This window comes from Hyaena hyaena, unplaced genomic scaffold (assembly GCF_003009895.1).
Source record: "Hyaena hyaena isolate Hyena2069 unplaced genomic scaffold, ASM300989v1 scaffold_132, whole genome shotgun sequence".
Taxonomy (NCBI): Eukaryota; Metazoa; Chordata; class Mammalia; order Carnivora; family Hyaenidae; genus Hyaena; species Hyaena hyaena.
In genome coordinates, this window is record NW_024080764.1 from 504,753 (window position 1) to 527,315 (window position 22,563).

Sequence of the window (22,563 nt, forward strand, 5' to 3'; positions counted from 1 at the left end):
CTATCTACCTAAAATTACCAAAATATACAGAACATGAGGTCCAACCTATTTCTGTACATTGGTTCTGAGCCGTCTAACGGAGTAGTCTTCAATCATCTTTCTTCCTCACAGTACGACCCTCCCATGCAGCAGACTTACTATCCTCCTCATTGTCTGTCTACACTTGATTTATCTACCAGCAGAGGGATGCTTTTCTTCTTCATGGAAGGAAAGGAGCCACCTGTGTGTGGAGACTGCTGTCCGTATTTATGAAGGGCTTAGAGAATATAGCTAGTTCTGTCTTGAACTGGGTATTTGCTTCTGAGTGTCTACTGGGCCACATAATGTGCTACCATCTGGTTCTGAGAGTAGGAAATGTAGGATTTGACCCCATGATCCTGTGTGACATTGGGAAGGTCATTACAATTTAATTTATAATACCAGGTGTGACAATGCTCTTGGGGAGTTTGGGTTTTCTGTTTGTTTTTGTTTTTGGGGGGCTTTGCTTCTTGTTTTAATATTTTATAGATTCTTTTTTTTTAAATTTCTGAATCTTAAAATCCACCCAGGTGTCCAGTTTACAGTAGGGAAATGAGGCCAAGGAAAGAAAATTACAAGATCTGTAAGTATGTAGGTAAAAGTTGACCTCACCTTTTGAGTGAGAAATATACTGAAAACTTATCTGAGAAGTTTATTTCTGCAAAGCAAGGTGAGGCTTCTTGATTTCCACAGCTGTGCTTCCTAATTTGTGCTGATTACGATACAGAAAGATAAAACAGAGCTAGGTGAGAAAGTTAACTCTGTACATTCAAAATCTAGACCAAATCACTGAAAGAAAAGGCTCACAATTCTGCAGTAGCTGTGGGCAGGCACCGCCATCACAAGGGTACAAGGTGTGAGAGTCCACCACACATATCAACTTCCCTGAGTAATTCAGTAAGAGTGAGTCTTCCCAGAGTATATGACAAATGTGCTCTTGTTTCAATGCAGTTGCATAAATCACCGTAAGATAGAGATGAATCTCCTCTACATTTAGTTTCAGATGCTCTATGCATCTAAAACTAAGTTTCCAATGCGTAATTTTCCTACATTAAATTATTTTATTTCAAAGCTTAAGTTTAAGAAAACAAGGACACCTGGGTGGTTCAGTCAATTAAGTGTAGAACTCTTGATTTAGGCTCAGGTCATGATCTCACAATTTGTGAGATCGAGCCCCATGTGGGGCTCTGTACTGACAGTGCAGAGCCTGCTTGAGACTTTCTCTCTCTCTCTCTTTCTCAAAATAAATAAACACTAAGGGGGAAAAAAGGGAAAAGAAAAGACAACACTGTTATACAACTTTCTTGGCTCAGAGGAACTTCAATCACAGATGATTTAGCTTTTCAATAAATTCTTTCTTGGATCATAATGAAGAGACAATAGAACTTATAACCACTTTTATTTTTCCAAAGAACAGTGTTTAAAATAACTGTCACTCCTTAAAAAAATAAATAAAATAAAGTGAAAAAATAATTAATACTTCTTTCCTAAGAAATAAACATTAAATTCACAAAGATCACATTTGTAAAACTGGTTAGTGCCCATTCACAGTCAACTTCCTCAATTAAATGCCAAATTTTAACATAAAATGAAATGTTAAAATATATACTTCTAATATATATATTAGAATATAGTATATATAGAGAATATATATGTGTATATATATATATATATATATATATAGCAATATATACAAATTCTGTAACAAATTTTATCAATGTTTATCACCCCTGGCATGAAAGAAGCATATTTTGTTTGAGTAAACAATGGAATCCTTCGTTAATACTGATCTTGGGGTTACGTGTTTAAGTCAACAGTACCGGGGGAGGGCACTTGTTGGGATGAGCACTAGGTGTTATATGGAAACCAACTTGACAGTACACTATTTAAGGAAAAAATTAAAAAATAAAAATAGATCAATAGTACCAACATACTCTCTGTTACTCACTAACTGATCATGTTTAATTACATGTCAGTTGTATTTATGAGGATGGATGGTTCAAAGGCAAATAAATATTAAATGGAAGAGACATTTTATTAAAATCAAAGTTAAAAAAGCTGAAGAAATTATGCAGTGTTCACACAGAGAAAAAAACTGAGATTCTCCCTATAACCTACAAAATGCCTAGAATATTTAAAAGACACAATAAAGGCTATTCAAAGTGAATCCTGAAAGCATTAACGAATGTTGTTTTAAACGCTTGATATTAAAAGATAAGATAAGTGAAAGAGCAAACTATACTTTCTGGCCTGATTGAATTCTAGATATGGACAATTTATTAACTTTGTTATGTATTTGTTTTCACCCATAGGATTTAATTTTCATCCCCATGAGAACAAAAAGAAATTTTATATACTCTATAGAGCCATCTTGCTGTTTCCTCAGAAACACCTCAGTGATTTACAAACACAGTTTGCTGCAAGAACTTGGGAATGTGCAACACTCCTCTTGATGTGCTGCTCTGGAATCTAAAAATTCAATCCTACAGGCCTTTTTAATCACCGCAAGGTTTTCCCTCCTTTTGTGTGCAACTTTTCATATCCAACATACTGTAACGTGAGCCATACCCGAGATTCTGCCCTGGATAATTCAGTAATTCTTAACAGCTGACTTCAACTTAAAATATCAAATTTGAGGCACACAGGGGCCTTCTTTCCTTTGGGCCATTATAAAACTCCCAGTCAATGTCATTTTTTATTCACAAAGGAGGGATAAAGGAAACTGATAATTTTGTTATACTTGTAATCTTTAATAACGTCATTATCTGATTAATATTTAGTCATTTAAATTCTTTTAAGTTTGAGGGGTTTTTTTCTTTTTAATTTGTAGAAGACCTAATTTGGGACCTGCATATTTTTTATATATGTATATAAAATATATATGCATATATCTATTAAGTAAAGCATATATGTGTGTGTATATATATATATATATTAGTCGTGTATATATATACATATATACTTTATTCGTGTATATATATATATATATATATATATAAAGACTTCTTCTAAAAACAAAGTATTTCTTTGGTTTTTTGGGCATGAGATTTAAAAGATGTTTATACATGAAAGGCAGTATTAGAGTCAATGCTGTCTGACATGATGTTGGAATTTAAACAAGTTTCTGTTTTCTCCTTCTGCCACAGAGAGCCAGTATACTCCTTTTTTGGTTTACAAGACCGAGGTATTTTATATGCTACAAAGACTCTTCATTTTAAAGGATGATTTTTGATAATACTGGAAATGGGTATAAAGATTGGGAGGATTGAGAAATACAGAATGGAAGCTAGTTGACTGATGTTAACGAAAGGATATTCTACTGGTTGGCCTCCAATTCAGGTTAGGGTTAGAGGTCTGCTACTAGAAGTCAGAATAAGCATTGGATGAGTGGTTGGAATCTTATTCCTCATTGCTTTGAAGTGTGGAGAAGGGGAATAATTGCTAAGATTAGGGTAGAGAGGATTAAGGCTAAGACTCCTCCTCCTTTATTAGGAATCGATTGGAGGATTGCCTATGCGCATAGGAATGTGTTTAATGTGTGGTGGAGTGTTTAGGGGATTGGCAGGGTATAGTCTTCTGGGTCTCCTAAGAGGTCAGGTGAAAATAAGACTAATAGTATTAGTATTAGGGTAAGGAATAAGAGGCCGAGGATATCTGTGATTGTGTAGTATGGGTGGAGTGAGATTTTATCTGAGTCAGGTATTATTCCTGAAGGTTTGTTGCATCCTGTTTCCTGTAAGATTCAAAGGTGGACTGGGGCTAGAGCTGAGATAATAAATGGGAGAATGATGTGGAAAGCAAAGAATTGTATTAAGGTGGCTTTGTCTACTGAGACTCCTCCTCACATTCATTCTACTAAGTTAGCACCAATATAGGTTTGCTGATACAAGATTGGTGATGACAGTAGCTCCTCAGAAGGACATTTGGCCTCATGGTAAAAACGTAACCTAAGAAAGCTGTAGCCATGATGGTAAATAATAATACGATTCTGATGTTTCATGTCTCTGAGAAGGTGTAGGAGCCATAATATATGCCTCAATGTACATGAGCAGATGAAGAATATCGAAGCCCGTAAGCATGTATGTATCAGATGATTCAGCCGTAGTTGATGTCTGAAAGGAGTTACTGTAAGAAAGCAGTTGCTGCGTCTGATGTATAGTTCATGGCTAGGAATAGGCCTGTTAGAATTTGTAGAATTAGGCAGACTCCTACTAGGGAGACAAAGTTTCATCAGGTTGAGATGTTGGATGGAGCGGGGAGGTCAAAGAATGACTAGTTGATCATTTTGATGAGTGAGTGGGATTTTCAGATGTTGATCATTAAATTCTTATAGTTGAAATACAACTATATACAGTGTACTGTATAGTGGCATCAAGTGGAAAGGAGAAGATGAATAAAATCACATCTATATTTTTTTTTATTCAAGGTAACATTTACCCCCAATACTCAAACTATATTTATTGTATAAATGATTTTTTCTAATCTTTATGCTTATAATGAAAAGAAAAAAGGGGTGCCTGGGTGGCTCAGTCAGTTAAGCGTCTGCCTTCAGCACAGGTCATGATCTCATGATTCGTGAGTTCGAACACCGCACTGGGCTCTGTGCTGACAGTTCGGAGCCTGGAGTGTGTTCAGATTCTGTATCTCCATCTTGCTCTGCCCCTCCCACACTTGCTCATGTGCTCTCTTTCTCTCTTACTCTCTCTCTCTCAAAAATAAACATTACAAAACTTACAAAAAAAAGAAAAGAAAGTAGAGAAGAAAGAGGGAGAAAAAAGACTAATAATTTTCACTTTTCAGGAATATTTAGAAGTGGAGTTCCCTCAGTAACATGAAGAGATCAATGTTGGTACTACCTGGTTCTGGTTCTTAGAGGACACCCCCATTAGTTTAGATTTATTTGGTAACTCAAGTCAAAATTCATCACATTTTCTATAATAATGATATTACAAGAAAAAGACGATATTGCCTCATAACTTTTAAATGGATGATTTTTAAATACATAAAAAATTTTGGAAACAAAATTATTAATCCGTAAACAGATAACTCTAAAGTACTTGAGATGCTCAAAACCTATGAGATCCCTTAGTTAAATGCATCAATGGTCATGGCAGTTTTGTTTGTACTATTCAAGTTGTTTGACAAAAGTCAAATTTCAGGTTACCCCCTTTGTGAATTGAGAAATTTTAAATTATTAGAATACTATAGTACTAATTTTCTTCTGTTTAATGGACATCAGCAATTATTCAGTCAAGCTGGCTTTCAATTTTAACCTTTTTCATAGAAATTAACTAAGTAAATTTGTTCTATAGGAGTAATAAGCCTACCTGAGGCTCCTATTTTTATTTTTTATTTTTTTTTAATATTTTTATTTATTTCTAGGAGAGAGAGAGAGAGATAGCGTGAGCAGAGAGGGAGACACAGAATCCGAAGTGGACTCCAGATTCTGAGCTGTCAGCACAGAGCCCGACGCGGGGCTCGAACCCACGAACCGCGAGATCATGACCTAAGCGAAAGTCGGACGCTTAACCGACTAAGCCACCCAGGCGCCCCCTGAGGCTCCTATTTTTAGCAGAACGTAGCTTACTACTTACAGAACCACAAAGCAGGGGCACCTGGGTGGCTCAGATGGTTAAGTAGCAGACTTCAGCTTAGGTCATTATCTCATAGTTCATGGGATTTGAGCCTCACGTTGAGCTCTGTGCTGACAGCTCAGAGTTTGGAGTCTGCTTCAGATTCTGTGTCTCCCTCTCCCTCGGTTCCTCTCCCACTTGTGCTGCTCTCTGTCTCTTAAAGGTGAATAAATGTTAAAAATTTAAAAAAAAAGCAAAATGATTTCTCATAAAATGCATGAGATAGAGAAATAGAAAGAAGAAACTTAATAGTTGTAAAGAACTTTATTTTTTTAATGCTTATTTTATACTTTTCAGTAAAACAAATTTTTATTTTTTAAAAAACAATAAATAAGTATTTATTACTCTATAATGTGAACTGCTATTTCATTGAATTTCAACCTATCTATATTTGTTAGTATTATATCTTTATTCTGTTTATAATTCTAAAAGCAACATGTTCTAAATTTACTTTTAAAAAATTTTTAATGTATATTTGTGTGTGTGTGTGTGTGTGTGTGTGTGTGTGTGTGAAAAAGACTGATAAAGTGTGAGCAGGGGAGGGACAGAGAGAAAGGGAAACAGAGAATCTGAAGCAGGCGTCAGGATCTAAGCTGTCAGCACAGAGCCCAATACAGGGCTCAAACTCACAAACTGTGATCATGACCTGAGCTGAAGTCAGATGCTTAACTAACTGGGCCACCCAGGTACCCCTGTTCTAAATTTAAATAGAATAAAAATATAGTTTACAAATTACTAACAGTTTCTGTCTCCTAGATCATCAATAGCTTGATATATATTACACAGAAGTTAGGGCAGAGGGGAAAATTTCTTTTAAAAATGTACATGTAGTAGGACATTCATATTGTTATTATTATTTAATACCTAACTAGCTTTCTTCACCCAACAATATACAGGATACCTTTCTCTGTTGGTACCTACAAATCCATCTTTTCCAGTTTCATTACATAATATATAAACTTTTCTTTGTCAGTTTTATTCTAAGTAACTCAGCTTTCCAAGTAACTCATAACTATTATTTTAACGACTAATATTCTATTAAATCACACCATAGTTTATTTGTCCATTATTTTTTTATTAAAAATTTAGCTCTTTTCATGGTGCCTGGCTGGCTCAGTCATAGAGCATGAGACTCTTGTTCTCAGGGTCATGAGTTCAAGCCCTATGTTGGGTGTAGAGATTACTTAAAATCTTGGAAGGAAGGAAGGAAGGAGGGAGGAAGGGAGGGGGGAGGGAGGAAGGGAGGAAAGAAGAGAGAAAAAGAAATTTAGCCCTTTTCTATATTCTCCCTTTTCCTGCGTTATTTTAATTAATGCTGTCAAGGACAGAATTAATATTAACTTCCCAGAGTTAGGATGCTTGGTTCAAAGGGCATGATCGTTTTAAGACCCTGTCACAAATGGATTCCCGGCTTTGTTTCCTCCCTTAGAGGCTGTGAGAGGTGTCATAAAAAGACCATGCACTTAGAGGTGGGCAGTCCTGCCTTTTGATCTACAGACCATCCTGTGTGAATATGGACCAGTCTCCTATCTTTCTGCATTTCTTTTTCCTATCCTCCTAAGAGTTATGGAAGTTGTAAAAAAAAAAATCTTTCTAGTGTTTTTATGAGGATTAAATGTGAAAAAAATGAACACTGCATCTTGTTTTTGTTTTTTTAATCTCACTTATGAGTTGGTGAGTAAAACCTTATTTTCCATCTTATTGTTGTAATTATGTTTCTTTTAGGATGAAACTTTTTTCCTCTCAGTTTCTGGAGAACCAAAGACATCAATTGACTTAAAGATTGGACTGAAAATATGTTCTTAGAAAATTTGAGATGTGAATACATTCTAGAACAGAGGTAGTTAGAGTAAGTTATAAAACATTATTTACTCCAGAAATTTTTAAAAAAATTGACAGTTGTTTTGACAGGGAAGCCATGGGGGAAAATTATCCTCTTGATTCATAATAGACACTGGTTCTGAGGATAAAATGGGAAGGCAGAGCTCATGGAATAAAGCCTGTTTCAAAGAACCATGACCCAAGTTTTATAAATGTTCCAAAGAAATATACTCAGAGAAATGAAAACCAGATTATTTCAACTTACATTGTAGCTGAGAGAAACTATTGAAAATATAAAATAAATTCCAGATTCAAAATCCCAGCCAAAATTCTGAAAAAAACAGTGACAGCTTTGTTTTAAACTTTTAACCCATGTATGTTTTAGAAAAACTAGCAAGATCCCCTTAATAATAAAGTCTGACTCTTCTGCCATGGATGCTAAGGTTACTCTTTAGAAATGTTTTTGAAATAAATGTAATCAAGCATTAAAGCAGCGTGCAGTGCTAAAATGAAACCAGGTAAATTCATCAGCCTATGCATTTTATGTTCCTTGGGGCAATGTCACTGTTATTTTTATTAAAAAATTTATGCACCATTATACGCTGATGTTAGTTTTTCCTCAGTGAGATGTGAATAGCATGTAAAGAATGCTTTAAAAGAGAAGGAAAAATGCAAAATAAATCATTTGTTTAATTAATACAGAACTTTAACTAATATCCAGCTATTTACACTTTTACTAAAACTATGTTGAGAATATTTTTTCCACAAGATAAAAAGTGTTTCTTAAAAAATAAACTTACATTAGATATATAATAATTTTATTAAAACATTCTATAAATGTGCCAGTGATTGGAACATCATATACATCATGTTGGCAAACCAAAAGAAATCCTAGACAACTATGAGTCTTATAATTATCACATTAAAATAATGAAATAGAGTATAGTTTTTTTTCTATTAATGAGTGTTTAGGGTTATATAAAATAATCAAATTTTTCCGCTAATACAAAAACTAGTTAAAAATAACCAAAGATAAGAGAGTTTTTTTAACATGCTAAGAATGTTTTAAAAATTCATTTTTTATTTCCTGTCACTCTAACATACTGTTTTATAACTTTGAACTGTGTCTTTACTTCGCATATTCCATTTTCTAAGGCCCCCATTTAGTTAACGAGCAGATGGGAAGTTTTTATTTATCAATTTCTAGCCAGCAGAGGGCAACAGAGCATTGTATACTAAACACCATCAGCCAATTGAAACCTTTCATGGAGAAGGTACTTTCCTTTATGGACAAAGTTACAGAAATAAAATATAAAGGGATCTATTGTCAACTTCTTTATCAAAATATGTGTATGTGTACCTTGAATTTTGAATATTATGTTTTTGATAATTTACTATAACTGTGGTGCATTTACAATCTAAAATTAGTCCAAGGAAACATTCATGAATTTAGAAATATCCTAACAGAAAATGTTACCCAGTTGTTGAATGGAATTTTACGCACTGCAAATTCCCAATATTTGTAAAGAAGTGTATATCAGGAGGCTCTTACCCATTTCATAGTGGATATGAAGAGAATTATCTTTGAGCTAAAAGAATGCCTCTTAGGTTATTTATGTTTTACCCAAAATTGATTTCACATACTAGTACTAAGCCTCCTGTTTTAAAAAAGCTCAGCTTATTATATTGATTATGGTTGTAAATATTTTTATTATGGACTAAGGAAATCTACTTCTCAAAGAATGTATAAAGATTATTTATATAATATGCAATGTGAGGAAAATGTTGAATAAATGTATTTAAATGGAAACTAATGTTGTCTCTTTCAAGGTTAAATTGGTTCTGAAGGGTTTTTTTAATACTCCTTACTATGCATGGGAAAATTAATTTATTCACTATATCACTATTTAGTGAATATATACCACTATTATATATATATATATAATATATATCACTAAATATATATATCGCTATATATATTTATATATATTTATATCACTATTATAATGTCAGAGGCAAGATCTCTGAACCTCCCAGCCTTAAATAACTGATTCTTTGATTCTAGGAGACACAGTTATCTGCCCTTAAGTCTTGCCTACCTACAAATGAATGAGCATTAGAAAGCTCATTTCATGACACTGAAATATAGAAATTGAGAATTTTATTTTCATTCTCTTGGCTTTGTGCCCTCGATAGCCCAGGTTGTACATTTTTGAATTTGTAATGAAATGCTATTCTAAATAGGTTTTATCATTTTCTCAGAATAAAATGGAAAATTATGCATCTTTTAAATGCCAAATTTCTGATTTAGAAAGTTTAATCATTAGTTACTTTGAAAATCATATTTACTTATTTTCAAAGCATTAAAAAGGGGATACACTTTGAAAATATTACATCAATAACATCTCCGTTCCATAGAACTTCACGTTTCAAATATACCATGGAAGCTTTAATTTTGGTATATACCCAATTGAGTTTTTTTTTTTTTATGTTTTGTTTTATTTCTGAGAGAAAGAGAGAGAGAGTGTGTGAGCAGGGGAGGGTCAGAGAGAGAGGGAGATACAGAATCAGAAACAGGCTCCAACCCACAAATCGTGAGATCATGACATGAGTGGAAATCAGACACTTAACCGACTGAGCCACCCAGGCATCCCTACCCAGCTGGGTTATCAAAAAATAGGGGCACTTGGGTGGCTCAGTAGGTTAAGCATCTGACCTTGGCTCAGGTCATGATCTCACAGGTTGTGGGTTTGAACCCCATGTCGGGCTCTGTGCTGACAGCTGAGAGCCTGGAGCCTGTTTCGGATTCTGTGTCTCCCTCTCTCTGCTCTTCCCCCACTTGTGCTCTGTCTCTCAAAAATAAATAAAATGTTAACTTTTTTAAATAGATGAACACTAAAGTTCTATTGTTTAAGAATATTGGTTCCCAAATACTGTATTAATTCCAAACTCCCTTGATAAAATCAAATTTTACTTACTTTAAAAGTTATTCTGTGTAGATATCTTTTAAGCTGTATTTATGGCTTTCTGAATATTTTTTAAACAACACCCTTATACATTTTGCTTAGTTATTTAAAAAAAAAAAACTGTTTGCAGTCTTCTACTACTAACTGTAAACTTAATCCTGAAGTTCCCAAGATAATGCTCTCTTTAACACAGTGAACCATAGCAATAATAGTCAGTAGATATGTATTATTTCATTACTATATTTCAAGCACTGTGCTAAGGCACTATATTTCAATCCTTGCAACCCTCCTATCAGGTAAGAACTATTATTCTTTTTATTTAATATAGAAGGAAACATCTCTTAGAGATAATAAGAGACATGTCCATGGTCACCCAGCTAATCAGTGACAGAGATCTGTTTATTTATTTATTTATTTATTTAAGTTTATTTATTTTTGAGAGAGGGAGAGCAGGGGAGGGGCAGAGAGAGAGAGAGAGAGAGAGAATTCCAGACAGGCTTCACACCTTCAGCACAGAGCCCAATGCGGGGCTTGGACCCACAAACTGTGAGATCATGACCTGAGCCGAAACCAAGAGTCAGACACTTAACCAACCAAGCCATCCAGACACCTTTCTTGGTCCATTTTAGAAACAAGTATTGTGCCTCATAATCGTTCTAGGTGTGCACCAAACTATCACTTTACCTGTTCTGAAGAGCAAAGTTAAGCACTTATTATGCTTAACTTTGAATTTTCCTTGGACATTCATTGGAATTCGTTGGAAGATGAGTAGCAATAATATGTTATGTGCCTCTTTTTCTTACTAAAGAAATATATATAAATAAAAGTATATTTATATACTATCAAATATAACAGATATCTTTACTATATGTTCATTCAGTATTCACTACATGCTCATTCAAAGTCATGTCCACACAAAAGCCAAATTTTCTTAGTACTATTTTAATCCTATCAAGTTTGGGAGGATCTAGGAATTGTTACTGTAAGTTTTCTGATACTGGTCACTAACACATAACTGGTTAAGTCCACTCCAATTCAGCTTTGCATTCTGCCTTCACATATCATTGTTCTTACTCCCTTCATTCCGAGTATACCTGGAAGTAAATAACATATTATTGAATAAATATGCCTCTTTAAATGGGCTAGGTTGCAATTTATCAGAAGAATGTAATTAAATTTTCCACTTTAAGACATATGAGCATTTAATAATGCTTTGGCTATGTTTACAATGAATTTTACAATATTTACAATATTTTCCTTTACCATAGGTACACAGTATTGCTTGCCTAATAACTGTAGAACTTAACTAAACCAATTTATAAGACACATGTCCACTATTTTACTTTAATCCTCACAAGAAAAAAAATCCCTCAAAACATAGTTAGACTAGATTAGCGTTTCTCATTATTGGTACTATAGACACTTTGGCCCAGGTTGTTCTCTGTTGTGGGTGAAGGGCTTTCCTGTATAAAGTAAGGTGTTTAGTAGATCCCTTGCTTCCATATACTAGATGCCAGTCACGCCTTTTTTCCTTCTCCACCTAATGTGACAGCCACAAATGTCTCTAGACATTGCCAACTATTCTCTGTGTTAGGGGAAAGGACAAAATGACACCACCTCCCCTACACTGAACTAGAGTAAGCCTTCTAGCAATTGTCCATTTCCTAGGGAATTGTATAGTTAGATTAAATGCAAAAGGCATGAATGCCCAGATAACTTCATACAGACTTTCTTCTTATTCCTCCTCTTAGTCTAGCTAAGTATTTTTTCCAAAACTTAGTATATTATACAGAAGTGTAAGCACAAAGTCATGTTCAAAGTACTTTGATAAGAGCTAAAATACTATTGGTGAACAAGTCAGAAGTCATTACTGCTGCTGTGGAGTTTATCCGACTTGCAGAGGAGGTGGGTTTAAAAGACATATTTCCACAGCAATTATTTCTGATAAGTGCTATGAAGAAACAGCCTTTTTTTTTTTTTTTTTCTAGTGGGAAGGTGGGAATGGAAGGCCTGGGATGTCTTTTCCAGGGAAGAGACTTTCATCTGACTTAAAGAATGAGAAGGAGTCACCCAGGGGAAGTCTGAGCAGAAAGGCAAGCTCTCTAGACTGTGTTCTGGTCCCTTAATCACTCTTTTCCACCTGAAAAACACACTTAATGATGTTCTAGGAGGTATAAACATGTTGAAAGAAATATCTCCAAATTAATTCTATATCCATGATTCATCTTATTCATCTCTATATTCTTATAATTGTGAAATAGTAAAGTGAGCAAGATCAGAAAAATCTAGAGTAGTGGATAATCTGGTTTATTAATTATGCTTTCCCAGGTGTTCTGCACATAGCTGTATGAGTTAAACAGAACTGACAAGAATTCACAATTATTTAAAATAGACTTCTCATAGGGGTGGCTGTGTGGCTCAGTCGATTAAGCGTCCGACTTCTGCTCAGGTCATGATCTCATGGTTCGTGGGTTCGAGCCCTGTGTCGGACTCTGTGCTGACAGGTAGCTCAGAGCCTGGAGCCTGCTTCTGAATCTGTGTCTCCCTCTCTCTCTGGCCCTCCCCTGCTCACACTGTCTGTCTCTCTCTCTCAAAAAAATAAATAAAACTTTAAAAAATTTTCTAAATAAAATAGACTTGTCATATAAAGAGTATATTATTGTATCATAGATTTTGCCAAAAATATTATGAATAATATTTAACAAGTGATAAAATTACCATCCTTAAGAAATAATGGTGTTTTACCTTCAAATATTAAGGCATCTAATAGGAGAATTGATGCCTTTTCTTTAATTATTCTAACTTTATGGTTCCTATTTCACCAGGGAAGGAAGGATAATTACATTTCTCAAACTCCTGTTGTGCAATGAACGCCATGTGGAAGTTAAAGGAAAATCAAGAAATAGGTGATGTTAACCAAAATAACATGATTTGGATAAACTAGGATGCACATAATACATCTAGGTTGATCCTATTTAGACTAGTGGATATGTGTTTGGTCACATTACGGTCATTGTCAGTAATTATGATAGCCAAATGGTAAACAATACATAATTTTCTCTAGTTGAAAAGAGTAGTTAGCAAAATAATGAATTGTCCTTAAGTTGATACTTTTTCTCAAAGGTAATTGTGTAGGAAAAGCCTCATGTCTTGATTTATTGCCCTTGCTAAAAGAAAAGAGTTTACTTTCTGGTGTGAAATACAAAACCTGTGAAATCAAGCATACTTGTGAAGTGCAAACACTTTCAATTATTAATCATTTGTAATGAACACAAAAAGCATTCCTTGAACACACAAATAATAATCCTTTTGGGAAAAAAAAAAGCGAAAACCCTAAGTGTTAAGGATTGTCTAATCGTTCTTTATTGTTGTTTGTGATCTTTAACTCTTGTATATGTTGGTTCTGAAGCCATTTGAACCAGCTGCATGGTAACACCAAACAATGAGTCACTTATACTGTGGGGAGTGTGTATTGTTTGCGTAGAATATCTGTGATTAAAATGAAGTGTATTAACTAGAAAGACAGTATCCTAATAAGATTTTTTTTTTTTTTAATTTTAAGAATCAGGCTTTAAGGGCGCCTGGGTGGCTCAGTAAGTTGAGCGTCCGACTTCGGCCCAGGTCATGATCTCACGGTTCATGAGTTCGAGCCCCGTGTCGGGCTCTGTGCTGACAGCTGGCTCAGAGCCTGGAGCCTGCTTCAGATTCTGTGTCTCCCTCTCCCTCTGGCCCTCCCCTGCTCACGCTATCTCTCTTTCTCAGAAATAAATTTTAAAAAGACATTAAAAATAAGAATCAGGTTCTATACAGCTTAGTGATAATTGGAAATAACTTAAATACCTAACCATCAGAGATTAGCTACATATATTTTAGTACACTCATGTCATGGAATTGTTTTACTTAACTTTTAATGATGGTGTTAAAGAATATCTCATGACATGGAAAAATTTGTTGTAGCATATTGTTGAGTGAAAATGTAGGTTACATAGCAGTTTTAAACTATTATTCCATATTGTTAGAAGAAGTCTCTACATGCATAGGAAAAAAAATAGAAAAAAAAAGAAAGGACTATACAATAAAATGTTGACAGCATATGTGATTATATATGATAGGATTTTGGTAAAGTTGAGTGTTTTTGGTTTTTTCCAAATACTCTAAAAATATGTTACTCTTATATTTTGAAGAAAAATAAGTGAAACCTCATTAGAAACAATTAGCATCTGAATATAGGGATGTAAACCATATTGCTTTTATTATGTTATCTAAGAATATTTGTGGCAAAACAGACATGCTAAATTCATAAAATAGTTTTTTACTTTGTAGTTGAAACATTGTAACAAATTAATAATTTGAAATCTTTGAATAAATAGAATAATTTTTATATAAAGTTTTTGTTGGTAAGGTTGTTTTCCTGGCTTCAGCAAACATCTGTTTTGTTTCAAAGATATTTATATGACACACAAATGCAACAAGATATGTACTGTACAGTGAAATTTTACCTGCTAGGTGTTATAAAGCAGGTTTTCAGTAGTATATAGTAATAAGAAATTGAGAAGATGAGATTAGATTAAATCAACAAAGACTTTTAGTTAGAATAATGGAATTGGATGATTTTGTTGGAATGTGGCCAGGGTACTAGAGAGGAGGTGATTAAACTCTTGGGAAAATATATAATTATCCTTGTTGTTAAGACAGTAGGTTTACATTTCATGTCAATTTCAACAGCAGTTTGTTTCTCAAGGACAATTGTGGGATATGGATTCAGTATTTATCCACAAGAATGAGCACCTCCAGATTTAGAATCCCAGGCCTCAATCACACCGGGCTATTAAATCCTAAAGCCCCAATTTAGCTTTTCAAATGAGAAATCATTTTTCTGTAAGCCATAAGAGAGAAATATATTAATAGGCTGTAAAATAAATAACATAAGATTTTCAAATGATGGATAGCACTGCAATTTAGTTAAGTCTTTATTATTAATGTTATTATTAGTAGTAGTATTTACAATAAACTTGGATACTTTTTTTCTGGTTAGTACAACATTAAATATGTAGGCCTACTGACCCAGAAAATAACCTCAAAATAGGAAACTCTAATAGAATTTCAAGGTGTTTTTCATATCAACATAATATTTCATTAGTGAACTGATTAAAATAACTGTTAGAACCTAGGTAAAACTTTATTCAGAATAAACAAAGCAGCAGGTGGGACTAAACATAATGAATATACAAAATGAGACGTAAATCCCAACATATGTACCTAAATCTTCTAAATATTTCTTGAAAGGATTTTTAAAAAGCAATGAAAAACCAAAAACATTAAACAGTTTTATAAAACACATCTGCAGACTTAAATATAATGTAAATTACTTACAAAATAGTCAGTTTGTGTTCAAGATGTAAGCCTATAGAGTGTTTCATTCAGCTGTGCAGCTGTTAACTATGATCCCAATTTAAGATAATTCTAATTCATGATTAGTATGGTACCAGATATATCTGGAAGCAAGAACCAAAAGATAGCAGAATTCTATGGAAAGATATAAATATATATTCATCTTCATGTTTTTCAATGTACTTTGAATTTCTTAAAAAACTTGTACCATATATTGTTCCATGCCTTCTCGTCAGAGTTAAGAGAAACAAAAAAACCAAAACAACAACAACAACAACAAAAAACTTTGAACATTTTGTACATAAAATAAAAAAGATTTAAACATCTAAATTCCATATTGAAGTAGAACTACAGCTCCATATACTTCAGAGTCACTTTCTTGTACTTATTCCCAAAATGAAAGTAAATCTCTAAACAAACGAAACTTACACATTGGTAATTTCCTCCAGCTAAAACAAATCTGCAAGAATAACATTACTTTAGGAGCACCTGAGGGACCCAGTCAGTTAAGCAACTGACTCTTGATTCTGGCTTATGACATGACTTTGTGGTTGGTGAGATTGAGCCCCGCGTCTGACTCTGTGATGATAGCACTGAGCCTGCTTGGTATTCTCTCTTTCTTTCTCTCTCTACCACTCCTCTACTCTCTCTTTCTGTCTCATGATAAATAAATATTAAAAAAAAAAAATAACATTAAGTAACAGCTTTTATTTGCAGGGGTAAATCCAAATAGCCATGGTCAAATATATATTCAGCCTCATATTAGCCGAATTCCTCCATCTCCTCATGTATAAAATAGGATAATCATAGTAATTGAGCAAATAATGTATTTCTGAGAATTGGAATGAGTTAGAATATGTAAAATACTGAAAACAGTGCCTTTAGCACATAATGCTATATAAATGTTGGCTGTTATTAGTTTTATGCTATGAGGAACTGAAGAATTTTTTAAAAGCTATGATTCCTATTTTTCTGAAGGTAGGTTAGAAATGTGCAAATTCACTATATAATATGGAATAATATAGTATGTACGGTATCCTATCTACTGATGATTCTAAAGGTAGAGAATCTTTTCCAATAGTTTCTGATTAACCTGTTCCAGTGGAAAGAAATCTATAGTGATTTAGAGGATTGGGTTCTGGTTTCGAATAAACTACAACCAAAGGAGTGGTCTGGGGAAGGTCGGGTTCTTTAAACTTGAGGTTTCTCCGTTATGAAAAGCTCATGATTGAATAACTAATGGAACTACATTTTGGAGAAAATGTACTTTAGAACTACAGAAATAGGTTCATTAAAGAAGCATTTTCCCAAAACATATTTTAACCATGAAATATGATTCATTCATTCATATATGCACTCATTCAACAAATCTTTGAGTATCCATGGGGTGCCAGGCTCTGTTTTGGATGCTGGAAATATAAAAATGAATGAAGCAGCCGAGAATTCCTTACTCCCTATAATATTCTAAGAGGAGTGAAGCAGTCAACAAAAATAAAGAAGGAGATATATAGTCTCCTAGATGGGGTAGGTGTTCTGGTGAGAAAAACAAAACAAAACAGAAAAAGAAAACCTTGAATGGGTGGGGAAAGTATTGTGTAAAAATGTAATTGTACGATTGGTGGCTGGTAAAGGCTCTGAACAGGTTTGATTTTATTAAAACCTGAGAGACAAAAGAGGAGGTTTATAGGTTTATGGAAGTGAGGATTCAAACCAGAGCAAGAGCAAAATATTTGAGGCAGGTGGTTGCTGGATAACACTCTGGAATAGCATGGAGGCCCTTGCTATGGAGCAAAGTGAGCAAGGCCAAGTAAATGGGCAAGAAGACACTGTCAGGGAATGGTGAGCTCTCACTCTAAGTGAGGTAGGAAACCGTTGGATGGTTTCGAGCAGAGGAGAGAAGGTGGTCTGACTCAGGTTTCAATAGGATCCCTCTGGCTGCTCTTTGAAGTGTGGCCTGGACAAGCAGTCATTTCAATTTACAGCCTTTTTCAGTAAGGAAAATTGCATCGCTCATTTCAAGACAAATACATTTCCCCCAAGTAAGTATCAGACGCACTACAGTCAGGGGAAGACAAAGATCTTAATCTTCAGGTGTGGAGCACTGGGGATACTATAGTAGCCCTGTGGTGTAGTCAGAGCAATGCTTACTGGAAAGGCAGAGCTTCTCCGGAGGCTCTTCCCTTGGGGACTCACATGCTCATTTGCATATCAAAGGCTTTGCACCATTTTTAAATGTGATGACTTCAAAGTCTCCCAAGCCTGTCCTACCATGAAACTCTTTTCCCTCCCCTCCTGTGTGCTTTAGTCCAAAACTAGTTGGATTCAAATATAAGATCCATGACTTACAGACCCCTGAACCTTCGGTTAATTATTTACTGTCTCAGCCTCATCTCTAAGTTAGGATGGTAGCACCACTTCACATAATCATGGTGAGAATTAGATCAAGGTAATGTCTGAAAAGGGCCCAAATAGTTAAGGTCCCAGATTCTACCAAAAAGACTTGCCAATATAGCACCTAGGTTTAGAACATCTGCAATGTCCCCAAGATGCTGAGATGCTGAAAGGCAAGCACATTTATAGTAAGTAATTCCACAGAAGCTAGAGTGCATCATAGTTGAAGTTTTTAATGAGCTTTAGAGACAGTGAGATTAATGGGGTTCTATCTCACCCTTTCCTGTAGTGAAGAAATCGGTCCAAGTGACAGTGCCTTAAGTCTTTAAGTAAGTGAAGACAGATAACCCAGGAAATCTCTTCTCCCTATGGTTCCAGTTTGGAGCCCATAATTACACATTCTAAAAGGCAGAGAAGCAAACAAACAAAAGAAATGCTGTTAAAATGTGCCCTGTGTCCATTTAAAAGATAGCACCATGGTAAACCTTGTTCTTTCATAAAAGGAGTTACACTTATTTAAAAATCTTACCTAGTATTCTTTTCTTTCATTTTTTTTATTCCTCTAATCCTAAATTATTCCCTTCTTCCTTCAACTTCATTGCATGTTAACTCTGTATATCCACCATATGTGATTTATTACATATGACTGGTTACTATCATAGATGGCAGCTAGAATATGTAAGCAATACTGTATTGCTCATTTAAACAAAAATAAGTTTCCCCCAAAGTAACTACCATATGCAGTTAAGCACGGAAAGCTGAAGCTCTTAATTGTTAGGAATGGAGGATTAGAGGGGCACCTGGGTGGCTCAGTCGGTTAAGTATCTGACTTCAGCTCAGGGCATGATCTCACAAGTAGTGAGTTCAAGCCCTGCGTCAGGCTCCGTGCTGACAGCCCAGAGCCTGGAGCCTGCTTTGGATTCTGTGTCTCCCTCTCTCTCTGCCCCTCCTCTGTTCATGCTCTCTCTGTCTCTCAAAAATAAATAAACACTAAAAATTAAAAAAAAAAAAAAGGAATGGAGGGTTAGAGATATTACTGCATGAGCAGCATAGCTTGGACCAAGCAGTGTTTACTAAAGAGACAGGGCTTCTCAAAACAGTAAATGTTTCCAACAGATGTGTTTATTCTCTCTTTATTAGGGTTACTTTAGGTCGCTTTATTGACTGGGACTTCTCCTATATATCCACGCTTAGAAAAAATATTCAACTATTAAATTATTCAAATATTCTATGTAGTTTATTGACTTAGATACCAAAGATTTCACAGGTCATTCAGCAATTTCATGTAAAATTGCTAAGCTCACTGCTGTACCCTAATAGATAGTATCTTGGAAAATGCAGTTTGCGTGGACTGTACGGATTACATGCCGCTTCTCGCCAGATCTCCCGGAACCTCTTGACTATCTGCACCCCCAGCACAGTCTCATTCTAAGGCTTCCTAAGAGGTGGAGAGAGAGAGCAATGTTCTGGTTTGTAGTTTCCTTAGGAACTCTGTGCCTCCTGCTCTGGGTAAGTGATATCTGGAATTCCTGGAGGGACCCTGGGAGTTTTGTTATTTCCTGAGTTCCTGTAACTACTACTCCCATGAAAAAAATCAGATCAGACCAACCTAAGAGATTATCGCAGCTCTAGAATTTTTACTGCCAAAGAAGCCCCATTCACATGACTATTTGAGTGCATTATTTTTGAGTTTCCTCAACATTCTCAAGGACACATTTTAGGGATCCTGAATTTCATAAGCTCCAAATGGGATCCAAGAAACCTTGCAATTCATGACTTATTCAGATACAGTGATCAGGACAGAATTTCACAGTGCAAATTATGGCACTTTCTCCTTACATTGTGTTTTGTCTCCCAACCAGTCTGGAATGAATCAGAGTTCTGGTGTACATGTCAGAGTTGCCTGAAGGCCTGACAGAGGTGGACACCCTATTTGTGTCTACACCCTCACACTTGCACGCATACTCAGACAGACACACTGGACATTTTTGCATTCTATCAGTAACTTAATCTTCAGAAGTAGAAATGGAAAGGTGGCAGTTGCTATGATTCATCCATCTCCGGGAATGATTGAACTGTCATTTAACCCTAATGACACATTGTTTCTACTTCTGATAGGTTCCACTCTGGAACTTGTGTAGCTTGCTATAGTAAGAGCTCAGAGGGCCTGGCGGTTGGGCTTCTATTTTGCATCTTGCCATATAGAGCCCTTTACTGTTTCCTGTACATAGATGATGTCGATAAAGTATTTCTTTTCACGGGTAACAGTAAGTAAGTGAGTGGAGGAAGGAGTTGCAAAAGTCCTCAAGTGCACTGAGTTTCACTTGTTATGGATCCCTAATATCTTCCGAATACAAATTCTTATCTTCAGATGCCACCTTTCTGATATAATTGACAGAAAAGTACACTTTGCATGAGGCAGAGGAAAAAGAAAGGGCCAGCATACGAGATGGAGCCCTTGGAGGTGATGGTCCTCTTCCGGGCTGGCCAAAATTCACTCCTTGAGGATTCTTACCGTTGAGTCCTAGGTAATATGATCTCTAAGGATAAGATAGAGGAGATTGGAAGGGGGTGGGGAACAGAGGGTTGTTGCTAACTGAGGTTGAGAAACAAAAGGAGTAAATGGAGTATTCATATGGTTTCCATTCAGTGATAATGAGATCAATAAAGCAGATTTTGAGAAATCTTAGCAAACTTCTAGAGACCGGAGAGACCCACTTTGGAAAACAATGCGGTAGGAATTCTTATACATATTCTAGTTTGTAATTAAAAGTATACACCTTTTACTAAGTGGATGTTCAAAATCTTTATTTAAAATGCACTCAGACGGTATAAGGATTTGAAGGATTTTCTCCTCTCTCTCAAGTGCCATGCTCTACCTTATTTATTTTCTGTTGGTAGGTAAGCTTATCTTAAAAGCATGTTTTATCCCAAGGGGCGGGGCGGGGGGGAGATATATATTCTACATTTCTCACTAAATATCCTTGCAAAGACCAAATCAATGTATGTTTTCCAGCAGTTAGTGCACATTCTTGTTTTTTATTGCTGGAAAGATTTTGGTTGGAGTCTTTTAATTCTTATCTCCAGCCTGTTTACTGAATTCTCAGTCAGCTTTCCCAGGATTAAACTATCTTTCACTTTCAGAGATAGGTGCTGGTAACTGGAGTTTCCTTCTACAAAATGCTGCTTCCAGGTCATTGTTTGTACCAGAAGCAACCAAAATAAATGTATAATTTGTGTTTAAAATTGTGTCTTTCATTAGGTAATGCACGTGTTCACTTAAAAAATAAAACAACAGTAAGACACAGCAGCATAAAGAAAAGAGCAAATCCGCCCTCCCCTCCACCATCTATCATGCATTTCTTCTCCTCAGAGACAATCACTGAAAGCAGGTCTGGTGCATCCTGATAGATACCAAATTATCATTTTGAAGTTAGTGTATGTAATTCTGTAGGTAATGATTTATTTAAAAGAAGAATAGTTCTAAATACCAATATTTACCATTTGTTGGGCACTCACCATATCTCAGATGTTTTACATACAGTGTCTTACTTAATAGAAAGAAAAAAACAAAGTGAACAAATGCAAGATTGCTGTTCAGATAGGCTAGGTTTAGTTTGCTTTGGGTAGGATTTGTTAATATTTGTTAATACCTCAACACTATTTTTCAGAAGAGAAAACTGAGGCTTGGCATGCTAAAAGAAATAGTAACTGTTAGTTTGGGGTTTCAGAGGTGCATGGTGTATCAAAGGCTCTCTGGTTTAGAAAGCCGAATGGCTTCTCTTATAAGCGCAAACTTTGGGAGAATCAAGGAGGTTTTTTTTTTTGTTTTTTGGTTTTTTTTTTTTTGCGTTTGTCCCTCTTTCTGAATTACTTACCAATTGTTAACATTCTAATACCTAGAGTCAGTAAAGTTGAAATAGAGGCTCTTGGTGAAACATAAAGAAAAGACCCCATGGCTCACCCCTGAGCCTTTTGGGTTGGATAGACTTTCTACATGGCTGTCAACAACTGCAATGTAAAAGAAAGTGATTTTTGTAATAGGGTGCACACCTATTATGCAATAGAGTGTAATAGTTAATATATTCTAGATAGTCATGCCTCTCCCTCCTGTCCTTCAGGTTTGTTTGGCCAAATTTGATTAAAAAAAAAATGGAAATGCAGAGTAACGTAGGGTAGAGTTATTTGTGAGTTTATTCCAACTCCTGGAAGCGGTAAGGAAGAGGTTAAGCTGGACCAGGAGGATTTTTGAAGTCTTTGGCTGGGAGGTTCCATTTGGAGAAAGGTGCAGGGGAGCGAGGGGTAGTCAGAAAAACCAGGCAAGTTCCCATTCGTTTGAATTT